Source organism: Daphnia pulicaria, chromosome 3 (genome assembly GCF_021234035.1).
Source record: "Daphnia pulicaria isolate SC F1-1A chromosome 3, SC_F0-13Bv2, whole genome shotgun sequence".
Classification (NCBI taxonomy): Eukaryota; Metazoa; Arthropoda; class Branchiopoda; order Diplostraca; family Daphniidae; genus Daphnia; species Daphnia pulicaria.
Window position 1 is genome coordinate 4570231 of NC_060915.1, and position 15590 is coordinate 4585820.

General features: G+C 36.0%; 29 pseudogenes; all 29 read right to left on the reverse strand.

Annotated features, from left to right (window-relative positions):
* Nucleotides 1–184: 184 nt before the first annotated feature.
* Nucleotides 185–303, reverse strand: LOC124330265 (annotated as a pseudogene).
* Nucleotides 304–718: 415 nt separating this feature from the next.
* LOC124335078 lies at nucleotides 719–837 on the reverse strand (annotated as a pseudogene).
* A 415-nt stretch (nucleotides 838–1252) lies between these two features.
* LOC124330266 lies at nucleotides 1253–1371 on the reverse strand (annotated as a pseudogene).
* Nucleotides 1372–1786: 415 nt separating this feature from the next.
* LOC124335087 lies at nucleotides 1787–1905 on the reverse strand (annotated as a pseudogene).
* Nucleotides 1906–2320: 415 nt separating this feature from the next.
* Nucleotides 2321–2439, reverse strand: LOC124330140 (annotated as a pseudogene).
* Nucleotides 2440–2854: 415 nt separating this feature from the next.
* Nucleotides 2855–2973, reverse strand: LOC124335088 (annotated as a pseudogene).
* Nucleotides 2974–3388: 415 nt separating this feature from the next.
* Nucleotides 3389–3507, reverse strand: LOC124330141 (annotated as a pseudogene).
* A 414-nt stretch (nucleotides 3508–3921) lies between these two features.
* LOC124330344 lies at nucleotides 3922–4040 on the reverse strand (annotated as a pseudogene).
* A 415-nt stretch (nucleotides 4041–4455) lies between these two features.
* On the reverse strand, nucleotides 4456–4574 carry LOC124330267 (annotated as a pseudogene).
* A 415-nt stretch (nucleotides 4575–4989) lies between these two features.
* On the reverse strand, nucleotides 4990–5108 carry LOC124335089 (annotated as a pseudogene).
* A 415-nt stretch (nucleotides 5109–5523) lies between these two features.
* LOC124330142 lies at nucleotides 5524–5642 on the reverse strand (annotated as a pseudogene).
* Nucleotides 5643–6057: 415 nt separating this feature from the next.
* Nucleotides 6058–6176, reverse strand: LOC124335090 (annotated as a pseudogene).
* A 415-nt stretch (nucleotides 6177–6591) lies between these two features.
* LOC124330143 lies at nucleotides 6592–6710 on the reverse strand (annotated as a pseudogene).
* Nucleotides 6711–7124: 414 nt separating this feature from the next.
* On the reverse strand, nucleotides 7125–7243 carry LOC124330345 (annotated as a pseudogene).
* A 415-nt stretch (nucleotides 7244–7658) lies between these two features.
* Nucleotides 7659–7777, reverse strand: LOC124330534 (annotated as a pseudogene).
* A 415-nt stretch (nucleotides 7778–8192) lies between these two features.
* Nucleotides 8193–8311, reverse strand: LOC124330535 (annotated as a pseudogene).
* A 415-nt stretch (nucleotides 8312–8726) lies between these two features.
* LOC124330144 lies at nucleotides 8727–8845 on the reverse strand (annotated as a pseudogene).
* A 415-nt stretch (nucleotides 8846–9260) lies between these two features.
* Nucleotides 9261–9379, reverse strand: LOC124330536 (annotated as a pseudogene).
* A 415-nt stretch (nucleotides 9380–9794) lies between these two features.
* LOC124330146 lies at nucleotides 9795–9913 on the reverse strand (annotated as a pseudogene).
* Nucleotides 9914–10327: 414 nt separating this feature from the next.
* LOC124330347 lies at nucleotides 10328–10446 on the reverse strand (annotated as a pseudogene).
* A 415-nt stretch (nucleotides 10447–10861) lies between these two features.
* On the reverse strand, nucleotides 10862–10980 carry LOC124330147 (annotated as a pseudogene).
* Nucleotides 10981–11395: 415 nt separating this feature from the next.
* LOC124330148 lies at nucleotides 11396–11514 on the reverse strand (annotated as a pseudogene).
* Nucleotides 11515–11929: 415 nt separating this feature from the next.
* On the reverse strand, nucleotides 11930–12048 carry LOC124330149 (annotated as a pseudogene).
* Nucleotides 12049–12462: 414 nt separating this feature from the next.
* Nucleotides 12463–12581, reverse strand: LOC124331213 (annotated as a pseudogene).
* A 415-nt stretch (nucleotides 12582–12996) lies between these two features.
* On the reverse strand, nucleotides 12997–13115 carry LOC124330151 (annotated as a pseudogene).
* A 414-nt stretch (nucleotides 13116–13529) lies between these two features.
* LOC124330348 lies at nucleotides 13530–13648 on the reverse strand (annotated as a pseudogene).
* A 415-nt stretch (nucleotides 13649–14063) lies between these two features.
* On the reverse strand, nucleotides 14064–14182 carry LOC124330152 (annotated as a pseudogene).
* A 415-nt stretch (nucleotides 14183–14597) lies between these two features.
* On the reverse strand, nucleotides 14598–14716 carry LOC124330153 (annotated as a pseudogene).
* Nucleotides 14717–15131: 415 nt separating this feature from the next.
* LOC124330154 lies at nucleotides 15132–15250 on the reverse strand (annotated as a pseudogene).
* Between the last annotated feature and the right edge of the window lie 340 nt (nucleotides 15251–15590).

Consider the following 15590-nt stretch of genomic DNA (forward strand, 5'->3'; position numbering starts at 1 on the left):
TCGCGATTAAACAACGCGATAAACTTTGAAAAACTCTCAATGGAATTGATCCAGAATCATTCTTATAGATGAATTTAACCTATCTCTAAGGCATTGAAATGTTTTATCTACGAATTTGGACTGGTAACCATCGTGATTGAAAAAAAAATTTCAAGAAATTTGTTATTGAAAACAAACTATTCATCGCCAACGACATACCGTATTCCCAAGCGGTCACCCTTCCAAGTACTAACGGGACTCGACGTAACTTAACTTTTAGGAGCTGACGAGACCAGGTGCGTTCTACGTGATATGGCCGTTGACATTCAAAAATGAAAATTTACCCTCCCAGTCCCAATGGATGAATAGAAAATCACTTCAAAGTGATAGAAATGTTTGTTCATTGAATTTGGACTCGTAACCATCGCGAATAAAAAAGCGCGATAAACTTTGAAAAACTCGCAATGAAATTTATCCAGAATCATTCAAATAGATGAATTGAACCTATCTCTATGCCATTGATATTTTTGATCTACGAATTTGGACTGGTAACCATCGCGATTAAACAACGCGATAAACTTTGAAAAACTCTCAATGGAATTGATCCAGAATCATTCTTATAGATGAATTTAACCTATCTCTAAGGCATTGAAATGTTTTATCTACGAATTTGGACTGGTAACCATCGTGATTGAAAAAAAAAATTCAAGAAATTTGTTATTGAAAACAAACTATTCATCGCCAACGACATCCCGTATACCCAAGCGGTCACCCTTCCAAGTACTAACGGGACTCGACGTAACTTAACTTCTGGGAGCTGACGAGACCAGGTGCGTTCTACGTGATATGGCCGTTGACATTCAAAAATGAAAATTTACCCTCCCAGTCCCAATGGATGAATAGAAAATCACTTCAAAGTGATAGAAATGTTTGTTCATTGAATTTGGACTCGTAACCATCGCGAATAAAAAAGCGCAATAAACTTTGAAAAACTCGCAATGAAATTTATCCAGAATCATTCAAATAGATGAATTGAACCTATCTCTATGCCATTGATATTTTTGATCTACGAATTTGGACTGGTAACCATCGCGATTAAACAACGCGATAAACTTTGAAAAACTCTCAATGGAATTGATCCAGAATCATTCTTATAGATGAATTTAACCTATCTCTAAGGCATTGAAATGTTTTATCTACGAATTTGGACTGGTAACCATCGTGATTGAAAAAAAAATTTCAAGAAATTTGTTATTGAAAACAAACTATTCATCGCCAACGACATACCGTATTCCCAAGCGGTCACCCTTCCAAGTACTAACGGGACTCGACGTAACTTAACTTTTAGGAGCTGACGAGACCAGGTGCGTTCTACGTGATATGGCCGTTGACATTCAAAAATGAAAATTTACCCTCCCAGTCCCAATGGATGAATAGAAAATCCCTTCAAAGTGATAGAAATGTTTGTTCATTGAATTTGGACTCGTAACCATCGCGAATAAAAAAGCGCGATAAACTTTGAAAAACTCGCAATGAAATTTATCCAGAATCATTCAAATAGATGAATTGAACCTATCTCTATGCCATTGATATTTTTGATCTACGAATTTGGACTGGTAACCATCGCGATTAAACAACGCGATAAACTTTGAAAAACTCTCAATGGAATTGATCCAGAATCATTCTTATAGATGAATTTAACCTATCTCTAAGGCATTGAAATGTTTTATCTACGAATTTGGACTGGTAACCATCGTGATTGAAAAAAAAAATTCAAGAAATTTGTTATTGAAAACAAACTATTCATCGCCAACGACATCCCGTATTCCCAAGCGGTCACCCTTCCAAGTACTAACGGGACTCGACGTAACTTAACTTCTGGGAGCTGACGAGACCAGGTTCGTTCTACGTGATATGGCCGTTGACATTCAAAAATGAAAATTTACCCTCCCAGTCCCAATGGATGAATAGAAAATCACTTCAAAGTGATAGAAATGTTTGTTCATTGAATTTGGATTCGTAACCATCGCGAATAAAAAAGCACGATAAACTTTGAAAAACTCGCAATGAAATTTATCCAGAATCATTCCTATAGATGAATTGAACCTATCTCTATGCCATTGATATTTTTGATCTACGAATTTGGACTGGTAACCATCGCGATTAAACAACGCGATAAACTTTGAAAAACTCTCAATGGAATTGATCCAGAATCATTCTTATAGATGAATTTAACCTATCTCTAAGGCATTGAAATGTTTTATCTACGAATTTGGACTGGTAACCATCGTGATTGAAAAAAAAATTTCAAGAAATTTGTTATTGAAAACAAACTATTCATCGCCAACGACATCCCGTATTCCCAAGCGGTCACCCTTCCAAGTACTAACGGGACTCGACATAACTTTACTTTTAGGAGCTGACGAGACCAGGTGCGTTCTACGTGATATGGCCGTTGACATTCAAAAATGAAAATTTACCCTCCCAGTCCCAATGGATGAATAGAAAATCCCTTCAAAGTGATAGAAATGTTTGTTCATTGAATTTGGACTCGTAACCATCGCGAATAAAAAAGCGCGATAAACTTTGAAAAACTCGCAATGAAATTTATCCAGAATCATTCAAATAGATGAATTGAACCTATCTCTATGCCATTGATATTTTTGATCTACGAATTTGGACTGGTAACCATCGCGATTAAACAACGCGATAAACTTTGAAAAACTCTCAATGGAATTGATCCAGAATCATTCTTATAGATGAATTTAACCTATCTCTAAGGCATTGAAATGTTTTATCTACGAATTTGGACTGGTAACCATCGTGATTGAAAAAAAAAATTCAAGAAATTTGTTATTGAAAACAAACTATTCATCGCCAACGACATCCCGTATTCCCAAGCGGTCACCCTTCCAAGTACTAACGGGACTCGACGTAACTTAACTTCTGGGAGCTGACGAGACCAGGTTCGTTCTACGTGATATGGCCGTTGACATTCAAAAATGAAAATTTACCCTCCCAGTTCCAATGGATGAATAGAAAATCACTTCAAAGTGATAGAAATGTTTGTTCATTGAATTTGGACTCGTAACCATCGCGAATAAAAAAGCACGATAAACTTTGAAAAACTCGCAATGAAATTTATCCAGAATCATTCCTATAGATGAATTGAACCTATCTCTATGCCATTGATATTTTTGATCTACGAATTTGGACTGGTAACCATCGCGATTAAACAACGCGATAAACTTTGAAAAACTCTCAATGGAATTGATCCAGAATCATTCTTATAGATGAATTTAACCTATCTCTAAGGCATTGAAATGTTTTATCTACGAATTTGGACTGGTAACCATCGTGATTGAAAAAAAAATTTCAAGAAATTTGTTATTGAAAACAAACTATTCATCGCCAACGACATCCCGTATTCCCAAGCGGTCACCCTTCCAAGTACTAACGGGACTCGACATAACTTTACTTTTAGGAGCTGACGAGACCAGGTGCGTTCTACGTGATATGGCCGTTGACATTCAAAAATGAAAATTTACCCTCCCAGTCCCAATGGATGAATAGAAAATCACTTCAAAGTGATAGAAATGTTTGTTCATTTAATTTGGACTCGTAACCATCGCGAATAAAAAAGCGCGATAAACTTTGAAAAACTCGCAATGAAATTTATCCAGAATCATTCCTATAGATGAATTGAACCTATCTCTATGCCATTGATATTTTTGATCTACGAATTTGGACTGGTAACCATTGCGATTAAAAAACGCGATAAACTTTGAAAAACTCTCAATGGAATTGATCCAGAATCATTCTTATAGATGAATTGAACCTATCTCTAAGGCATTGAAATGTTTTATCTACGAATTTGGACTGGTAACCCTCGTGATTGAAAAAAAATTTCAAGAAATTTGTTATTGAAAACAAACTATTCATCGCCAACGACATACCGTATTCCCAAGCGGTCACCCTTCCAAGTACTAACGGGACTCGACGTAACTTTACTTTTAGGAGCTGACGAGACCAGGTGCGTTCTACGTGATATGGCCGTTGACATTCAAAAATGAAAATTTACCCTCCCAGTCCCAATGGATGAATAGAAAATCACTTCAAAGTGATAGAAATGTTTGTTCATTGAATTTGGACTCGTAACCATCGCGAATAAAAAAGCGCAATAAACTTTGAAAAACTCGCAATGAAATTTATCCAGAATCATTCAAATAGATGAATTGAACCTATCTCTATGCCATTGATATTTTTGATCTACGAATTTGGACTGGTAACCATCGCGATTAAACAACGCGATAAACTTTGAAAAACTCTCAATGGAATTGATCCAGAATCATTCTTATAGATGAATTTAACCTATCTCTAAGGCATTGAAATGTTTTATCTACGAATTTGGACTGGTAACCATCGTGATTGAAAAAAAAATTTCAAGAAATTTGTTATTGAAAACAAACTATTCATCGCCAACGACATACCGTATTCCCAAGCGGTCACCCTTCCAAGTACTAACGGGACTCGACGTAACTTAACTTTTAGGAGCTGACGAGACCAGGTGCGTTCTACGTGATATGGCCGTTGACATTCAAAAATGAAAATTTACCCTCCCAGTCCCAATGGATGAATAGAAAATCCCTTCAAAGTGATAGAAATGTTTGTTCATTGAATTTGGACTCGTAACCATCGCGAATAAAAAAGCGCGATAAACTTTGAAAAACTCGCAATGAAATTTATCCAGAATCATTCAAATAGATGAATTGAACCTATCTCTATGCCATTGATATTTTTGATCTACGAATTTGGACTGGTAACCATCGCGATTAAACAACGCGATAAACTTTGAAAAACTCTCAATGGAATTGATCCAGAATCATTCTTATAGATGAATTTAACCTATCTCTAAGGCATTGAAATGTTTTATCTACGAATTTGGACTGGTAACCATCGTGATTGAAAAAAAAAATTCAAGAAATTTGTTATTGAAAACAAACTATTCATCGCCAACGACATCCCGTATTCCCAAGCGGTCACCCTTCCAAGTACTAACGGGACTCGACGTAACTTAACTTCTGGGAGCTGACGAGACCAGGTTCGTTCTACGTGATATGGCCGTTGACATTCAAAAATGAAAATTTACCCTCCCAGTCCCAATGGATGAATAGAAAATCACTTCAAAGTGATAGAAATGTTTGTTCATTGAATTTGGATTCGTAACCATCGCGAATAAAAAAGCACGATAAACTTTGAAAAACTCGCAATGAAATTTATCCAGAATCATTCCTATAGATGAATTGAACCTATCTCTATGCCATTGATATTTTTGATCTACGAATTTGGACTGGTAACCATCGCGATTAAACAACGCGATAAACTTTGAAAAACTCTCAATGGAATTGATCCAGAATCATTCTTATAGATGAATTTAACCTATCTCTAAGGCATTGAAATGTTTTATCTACGAATTTGGACTGGTAACCATCGTGATTGAAAAAAAAATTTCAAGAAATTTGTTATTGAAAACAAACTATTCATCGCCAACGACATCCCGTATTCCCAAGCGGTCACCCTTCCAAGTACTAACGGGACTCGACATAACTTTACTTTTAGGAGCTGACGAGACCAGGTGCGTTCTACGTGATATGGCCGTTGACATTCAAAAATGAAAATTTACCCTCCCAGTCCCAATGGATGAATAGAAAATCCCTTCAAAGTGATAGAAATGTTTGTTCATTGAATTTGGACTCGTAACCATCGCGAATAAAAAAGCGCGATAAACTTTGAAAAACTCGCAATGAAATTTATCCAGAATCATTCAAATAGATGAATTGAACCTATCTCTATGCCATTGATATTTTTGATCTACGAATTTGGACTGGTAACCATCGCGATTAAACAACGCGATAAACTTTGAAAAACTCTCAATGGAATTGATCCAGAATCATTCTTATAGATGAATTTAACCTATCTCTAAGGCATTGAAATGTTTTATCTACGAATTTGGACTGGTAACCATCGTGATTGAAAAAAAAAATTCAAGAAATTTGTTATTGAAAACAAACTATTCATCGCCAACGACATCCCGTATTCCCAAGCGGTCACCCTTCCAAGTACTAACGGGACTCGACGTAACTTAACTTCTGGGAGCTGACGAGACCAGGTTCGTTCTACGTGATATGGCCGTTGACATTCAAAAATGAAAATTTACCCTCCCAGTTCCAATGGATGAATAGAAAATCACTTCAAAGTGATAGAAATGTTTGTTCATTGAATTTGGACTCGTAACCATCGCGAATAAAAAAGCACGATAAACTTTGAAAAACTCGCAATGAAATTTATCCAGAATCATTCCTATAGATGAATTGAACCTATCTCTATGCCATTGATATTTTTGATCTACGAATTTGGACTGGTAACCATCGCGATTAAACAACGCGATAAACTTTGAAAAACTCTCAATGGAATTGATCCAGAATCATTCTTATAGATGAATTTAACCTATCTCTAAGGCATTGAAATGTTTTATCTACGAATTTGGACTGGTAACCATCGTGATTGAAAAAAAAATTTCAAGAAATTTGTTATTGAAAACAAACTATTCATCGCCAACGACATCCCGTATTCCCAAGCGGTCACCCTTCCAAGTACTAACGGGACTCGACATAACTTTACTTTTAGGAGCTGACGAGACCAGGTGCGTTCTACGTGATATGGCCGTTGACATTCAAAAATGAAAATTTACCCTCCCAGTCCCAATGGATGAATAGAAAATCACTTCAAAGTGATAGAAATGTTTGTTCATTTAATTTGGACTCGTAACCATCGCGAATAAAAAAGCGCGATAAACTTTGAAAAACTCGCAATGAAATTTATCCAGAATCATTCCTATAGATGAATTGAACCTATCTCTATGCCATTGATATTTTTGATCTACGAATTTGGACTGGTAACCATTGCGATTAAAAAACGCGATAAACTTTGAAAAACTCTCAATGGAATTGATCCAGAATCATTCTTATAGATGAATTGAACCTATCTCTAAGGCATTGAAATGTTTTATCTACGAATTTGGACTGGTAACCCTCGTGATTGAAAAAAAATTTCAAGAAATTTGTTATTGAAAACAAACTATTCATCGCCAACGACATACCGTATTCCCAAGCGGTCACCCTTCCAAGTACTAACGGGACTCGACGTAACTTTACTTTTAGGAGCTGACGAGACCAGGTGCGTTCTACGTGATATGGCCGTTGACATTCAAAAATGAAAATTTACCCTCCCAGTCCCAATGGATGAATAGAAAATCACTTCAAAGTGATAGAAATGTTTGTTCATTGAATTTGGACTCGTAACCATCGGGAATAAAAAAGCGCGATAAACTTTGAAAAACTCGCAATGAAATTTATCCAGAATCATTCAAATAGATGAATTGAACCTATCTCTATGCCATTGATATTTTTGATCTACGAATTTGGACTGGTAACCATCGCGATTAAACAACGCGATAAACTTTGAAAAACTCTCAATGGAATTGATCCAGAATCATTCTTATAGATGAATTTAACCTATCTCTAAGGCATTGAAATGTTTTATCTACGAATTTGGACTGGTAACCATCGTGATTGAAAAAAAAATTTCAAGAAATTTGTTATTGAAAACAAACTATTCATCGCCAACGACATACCGTATTCCCAAGCGGTCACCCTTCCAAGTACTAACGGGACTCGACGTAACTTAATTTTTAGGAGCTGACGAGACCAGGTGCGTTCTACGTGATATGGCCGTTGACATTCAAAAATGAAAATTTACCCTCCCAGTCCCAATGGATGAATAGAAAATCACTTCAAAGTGATAGAAATGTTTGTTAATTGAATTTGGACTCGTAACCATCGCGAATAAAAAAGCGCGATAAACTTTGAAAAACTCGCAATGAAATTTATCCAGAATCATTCAAATAGATGAATTGAACCTATCTCTATGCCATTGATATTTTTGATCTACGAATTTGGACTGGTAACCATCGCGATTAAACAACGCGATAAACTTTGAAAAACTCTCAATGGAATTGATCCAGAATCATTCTTATAGATGAATTGAACCTATCTCTAAGGCATTGAAATGTTTTATCTACGAATTTGGACTGGTAACCATCGTGATTGAAAAAAAAATTTCAAGAAATTTGTTATTGAAAACAAACTATTCATCGCCAACGACATACCGTATTCCCAAGCGGTCACCCTTCCAAGTACTAACGGGACTCGACGTAACTTAATTTTTAGGAGCTGACGAGACCAGGTGCGTTCTACGTGATATGGCCGTTGACATTCAAAAATGAAAATTTACCCTCCCAGTCCCAATGGATGAATAGAAAATCACTTCAAAGTGATAGAAATGTTTGTTAATTGAATTTGGACTCGTAACCATCGCGAATAAAAAAGCGCGATAAACTTTGAAAAACTCGCAATGAAATTTATCCAGAATCATTCAAATAGATGAATTGAACCTATCTCTATGCCATTGATATTTTTGATCTACGAATTTGGACTGGTAACCATCGCGATTAAACAACGCGATAAACTTTGAAAAACTCTCAATGGAATTGATCCAGAATCATTCTTATAGATGAATTGAACCTATCTCTAAGGCATTGAAATGTTTTATCTACGAATTTGGACTGGTAACCATCGTGATTGAAAAAAAAATTTCAAGAAATTTGTTATTGAAAACAAACTATTCATCGCCAACGACATCCCGTATTCCCAAGCGGTCACCCTTCCAAGTACTAACGGGACTCGACATAACTTTACTTTTAGGAGCTGACGAGACCAGGTGCGTTCTACGTGATATGGCCGTTGACATTCAAAAATGAAAATTTACCCTCCCAGTCGCAATGGATGAATAGAAAATCACTTCAAAGTGATAGAAATGTTTGTTCATTTAATTTGGACTCGTAACCATCGCGAATAAAAAAGCGCGATAAACTTTGAAAAACTCGCAATGAAATTTATCCAGAATCATTCCTATAGATGAATTGAACCTATCTCTATGCCATTGATATTTTTGATCTACGAATTTGGACTGGTAACCATCGCGATTAAACAACGCGATAAACTTTGAAAAACTCTCAATGGAATTGATCCAGAATCATTCTTATAGATGAATTTAACCTATCTCTAAGGCATTGAAATGTTTTATCTACGAATTTGGACTGGTAACCATCGTGATTGAAAAAAAAATTTCAAGAAATTTGTTATTGAAAACAAACTATTCATCGCCAACGACATACCGTATTCCCAAGCGGTCACCCTTCCAAGTACTAACGGGACTCGACGTAACTTAATTTTTAGGAGCTGACGAGACCAGGTGCGTTCTACGTGATATGGCCGTTGACATTCAAAAATGAAAATTTACCCTCCCAGTCCCAATGGATGAATAGAAAATCACTTCAAAGTGATAGAAATGTTTGTTAATTGAATTTGGACTCGTAACCATCGCGAATAAAAAAGCGCGATAAACTTTGAAAAACTCGCAATGAAATTTATCCAGAATCATTCAAATAGATGAATTGAACCTATCTCTATGCCATTGATATTTTTGATCTACGAATTTGGACTGGTAACCATCGCGATTAAACAACGCGATAAACTTTGAAAAACTCTCAATGGAATTGATCCAGAATCATTCTTATAGATGAATTGAACCTATCTCTAAGGCATTGAAATGTTTTATCTACGAATTTGGACTGGTAACCATCGTGATTGAAAAAAAAATTTCAAGAAATTTGTTATTGAAAACAAACTATTCATCGCCAACGACATCCCGTATTCCCAAGCGGTCACCCTTCCAAGTACTAACGGGACTCGACATAACTTTACTTTTAGGAGCTGACGAGACCAGGTGCGTTCTACGTGATATGGCCGTTGACATTCAAAAATGAAAATTTACCCTCCCAGTCGCAATGGATGAATAGAAAATCACTTCAAAGTGATAGAAATGTTTGTTCATTTAATTTGGACTCGTAACCATCGCGAATAAAAAAGCGCGATAAACTTTGAAAAACTCGCAATGAAATTTATCCAGAATCATTCCTATAGATGAATTGAACCTATCTCTATGCCATTGATATTTTTGATCTACGAATTTGGACTGGTAACCATTGCGATTAAAAAACGCGATAAACTTTGAAAAACTCTCAATGGAATTGATCCAGAATCATTCTTATAGATGAATTGAACCTATCTCTAAGGCATTGAAATGTTTTATCTACGAATTTGGACTGGTAACCCTCGTGATTGAAAAAAAATTTCAAGAAATTTGTTATTGAAAACAAACTATTCATCGCCAACGACATACCGTATTCCCAAGCGGTCACCCTTCCAAGTACTAACGGGACTCGACGTAACTTTACTTTTAGGAGCTGACGAGACCAGGTGCGTTCTACGTGATATGGCCGTTGACATTCAAAAATGAAAATTTACCCTCCCAGTCCCAATGGATGAATAGAAAATCACTTCAAAGTGATAGAAATGTTTGTTCATTGAATTTGGACTCGTAACCATCGGGAATAAAAAAGCGCGATAAACTTTGAAAAACTCGCAATGAAATTTATCCAGAATCATTCAAATAGATGAATTGAACCTATCTCTATGCCATTGATATTTTTGATCTACGAATTTGGACTGGTAACCATCGCGATTAAACAACGCGATAAACTTTGAAAAACTCTCAATGGAATTGATCCAGAATCATTCTTATAGATGAATTTAACCTATCTCTAAGGCATTGAAATGTTTTATCTACGAATTTGGACTGGTAACCATCGTGATTGAAAAAAAAATTTCAAGAAATTTGTTATTGAAAACAAAGTATTCATCGCCAACGACATCCCGTATTCCCAAGCGGTCACCCTTCCAAGTACTAACGGGACTCGACATAACTTTACTTTTAGGAGCTGACGAGACCAGGTGCGTTCTACGTGATATGGCCGTTGACATTCAAAAATGAAAATTTACCCTCCCAGTCCCAATGGATGAATAGAAAATCACTTCAAAGTGATAGAAATGTTTGTTCATTTAATTTGGACTCGTAACCATCGTGAATAAAAAAGCGCGATAAACTTTGAAAAACTCGCAATGAAATTTATCCAGAATCATTCCTATAGATGAATTGAACCTATCTCTATGCCATTGATATTTTTGATCTACGAATTTGGACTGGTAACCATCGCGATTAAACAACGCGATAAACTTTGAAAAACTCTCAATGGAATTGATCCAGAATCATTCTTATAGATGAATTTAACCTATCTCTAAGGCATTGAAATGTTTTATCTACGAATTTGGACTGGTAACCATCGTGATTGAAAAAAAAATTTCAAGAAATTTGTTATTGAAAACAAACTATTCATCGCCAACGACATCCCGTATTCCCAAGCGGTCACCCTTCCAAGTACTAACGGGACTCGACATAACTTTACTTTTAGGAGCTGACGAGACCAGGTGCGTTCTACGTGATATGGCCGTTGACATTCAAAAATGAAAATTTACCCTCCCAGTCCCAATGGATGAATAGAAAATCACTTCAAAGTGATAGAAATGTTTGTTCATTTAATTTGGACTCGTAACCATCGCGAATAAAAAAGCGCGATAAACTTTGAAAAACTCGCAATGAAATTTATCCAGAATCATTCCTATAGATGAATTGAACCTATCTCTATGCCATTGATATTTTTGATCTACGAATTTGGACTGGTAACCATTGCGATTAAAAAACGCGATAAACTTTGAAAAACTCTCAATGGAATTGATCCAGAATCATTCTTATAGATGAATTGAACCTATCTCTAAGGCATTGAAATGTTTTATCTACGAATTTGGACTGGTAACCATCGTGATTGAAAAAAAAATTTCAAGAAATTTGTTATTGAAAACAAACTATTCATCGCCAACGACATCCCGTATTCCCAAGCGGTCACCCTTCCAAGTACTAACGGGACTCGACATAACTTTACTTTTAGGAGCTGACGAGACCAGGTGCGTTCTACGTGATATGGCCGTTGACATTCAAAAATGAAAATTTACCCTCCCAGTCCCAATGGATGAATAGAAAATCACTTCAAAGTGATAGAAATGTTTGTTCATTTAATTTGGACTCGTAACCATCGCGAATAAAAAAGCGCGATAAACTTTGAAAAACTCGCAATGAAATTTATCCAGAATCATTCCTATAGATGAATTGAACCTATCTCTATGCCATTGATATTTTTGATCTACGAATTTGGACTGGTAACCATTGCGATTAAAAAACGCGATAAACTTTGAAAAACTCTCAATGGAATTGATCCAGAATCATTCTTATAGATGAATTGAACCTATCTCTAAGGCATTGAAATGTTTTATCTACGAATTTGGACTGGTAACCCTCGTGATTGAAAAAAAATTTCAAGAAATTTGTTATTGAAAACAAACTATTCATCGCCAACGACATCCCGTATTCCCACGCGGTCACCCTTCCAAGTACTAACGGGACTCGACGTAACTTAACTTCTGGGAGCTGACGAGACCAGGTGCGTTCTACGTGATATGGCCGTTGACATTCAGAAATGAAAATTTACCCTCCCAGTCCCAATGGATGAATAGAAAATCACTTCAAAGTGATAGAAATGTTTGTTCATTGAATTTGGACTCGTAACCATCGGGAATAAAAAAGCGCGATAAACTTTGAAAAACTCGCAATGAAATTTATCCAGAATCATTCAAATAGATGAATTGAACCTATCTCTATGCCATTGATATTTTTGATCTACGAATTTGGACTGGTAACCATTGCGATTAAAAAACGCGATAAACTTTGAAAAACTCTCAATGGAATTGATCCAGAATCATTCTTATAGATGAATTGAACCTATCTCTAAGGCATTGAAATGTTTTATCTACGAATTTGGACTGGTAACCATCGTGATTGAAAAAAAAATTTCAAGAAATTTGTTATTGAAAACAAACTATTCATCGCCAACGACATCCCGTATTCCCAAGCGGTCACCCTTCCAAGTACTAACGGGACTCGACATAACTTTACTTTTAGGAGCTGACGAGACCAGGTGCGTTCTACGTGATATGGCCGTTGACATTCAAAAATGAAAATTTACCCTCCCAGTCGCAATGGATGAATAGAAAATCACTTCAAAGTGATAGAAATGTTTGTTCATTTAATTTGGACTCGTAACCATCGCGAATAAAAAAGCGCGATAAACTTTGAAAAACTCGCAATGAAATTTATCCAGAATCATTCCTATAGATGAATTGAACCTATCTCTATGCCATTGATATTTTTGATCTACGAATTTGGACTGGTAACCATTGCGATTAAAAAACGCGATAAACTTTGAAAAACTCTCAATGGAATTGATCCAGAATCATTCTTATAGATGAATTGAACCTATCTCTAAGGCATTGAAATGTTTTATCTACGAATTTGGACTGGTAACCCTCGTGATTGAAAAAAAATTTCAAGAAATTTGTTATTGAAAACAAACTATTCATCGCCAACGACATACCGTATTCCCAAGCGGTCACCCTTCCAAGTACTAACGGGACTCGACGTAACTTTACTTTTAGGAGCTGACGAGACCAGGTGCGTTCTACGTGATATGGCCGTTGACATTCAAAAATGAAAATTTACCCTCCCAGTCCCAATGGATGAATAGAAAATCACTTCAAAGTGATAGAAATGTTTGTTCATTGAATTTGGACTCGTAACCATCGGGAATAAAAAAGCGCGATAAACTTTGAAAAACTCGCAATGAAATTTATCCAGAATCATTCAAATAGATGAATTGAACCTATCTCTATGCCATTGATATTTTTGATCTACGAATTTGGACTGGTAACCATCGCGATTAAACAACGCGATAAACTTTGAAAAACTCTCAATGGAATTGATCCAGAATCATTCTTATAGATGAATTTAACCTATCTCTAAGGCATTGAAATGTTTTATCTACGAATTTGGACTGGTAACCATCGTGATTGAAAAAAAAATTTCAAGAAATTTGTTATTGAAAACAAAGTATTCATCGCCAACGACATCCCGTATTCCCAAGCGGTCACCCTTCCAAGTACTAACGGGACTCGACATAACTTTACTTTTAGGAGCTGACGAGACCAGGTGCGTTCTACGTGATATGGCCGTTGACATTCAAAAATGAAAATTTACCCTCCCAGTCCCAATGGATGAATAGAAAATCACTTCAAAGTGATAGAAATGTTTGTTCATTTAATTTGGACTCGTAACCATCGTGAATAAAAAAGCGCGATAAACTTTGAAAAACTCGCAATGAAATTTATCCAGAATCATTCCTATAGATGAATTGAACCTATCTCTATGCCATTGATATTTTTGATCTACGAATTTGGACTGGTAACCATCGCGATTAAACAACGCGATAAACTTTGAAAAACTCTCAATGGAATTGATCCAGAATCATTCTTATAGATGAATTTAACCTATCTCTAAGGCATTGAAATGTTTTATCTACGAATTTGGACTGGTAACCATCGTGATTGAAAAAAAAATTTCAAGAAATTTGTTATTGAAAACAAACTATTCATCGCCAACGACATCCCGTATTCCCAAGCGGTCACCCTTCCAAGTACTAACGGGACTCGACATAACTTTACTTTTAGGAGCTGACGAGACCAGGTGCGTTCTACGTGATATGGCCGTTGACATTCAAAAATGAAAATTTACCCTCCCAGTCCCAATGGATGAATAGAAAATCACTTCAAAGTGATAGAAATGTTTGTTCATTTAATTTGGACTCGTAACCATCGCGAATAAAAAAGCGCGATAAACTTTGAAAAACTCGCAATGAAATTTATCCAGAATCATTCCTATAGATGAATTGAACCTATCTCTATGCCATTGATATTTTTGATCTACGAATTTGGACTGGTAACCATTGCGATTAAAAAACGCGATAAAATTTGAAAAACTCTCAATGGAATTGATCCAGAATCATTCTTATAGATGAATTGAACCTATCTCTAAGGCATTGAAATGTTTTATCTACGAATTTGGACTGGTAACCATCGTGATTGAAAAAAAAATTTCAAGAAATTTGTTATTGAAAACAAACTATTCATCGCCAACGACATCCCGTATTCCCAAGCGGTCACCCTTCCAAGTACTAACGGGACTCGACATAACTTTACTTTTAGGAGCTGACGAGACCAGGTGCGTTCTACGTGATATGGCCGTTGACATTCAAAAATGAAAATTTACCCTCCCAGTCCCAATGGATGAATAGAAAATCACTTCAAAGTGATAGAAATGTTTGTTCATTTAATTTGGACTCGTAACCATCGCGAATAAAAAAGCGCGATAAACTTTGAAAAACTCGCAATGAAATTTATCCAGAATCATTCCTATAGATGAATTGAACCTATCTCTATGCCATTGATATTTTTGATCTACGAATTTGGACTGGTAACCATTGCGATTAAAAAACGCGATAAACTTTGAAAAACTCTCAATGGAATTGATCCAGAATCATTCTTATAGATGAATTGAACCTATCTCTAAGGCATTGAAATGTTTTATCT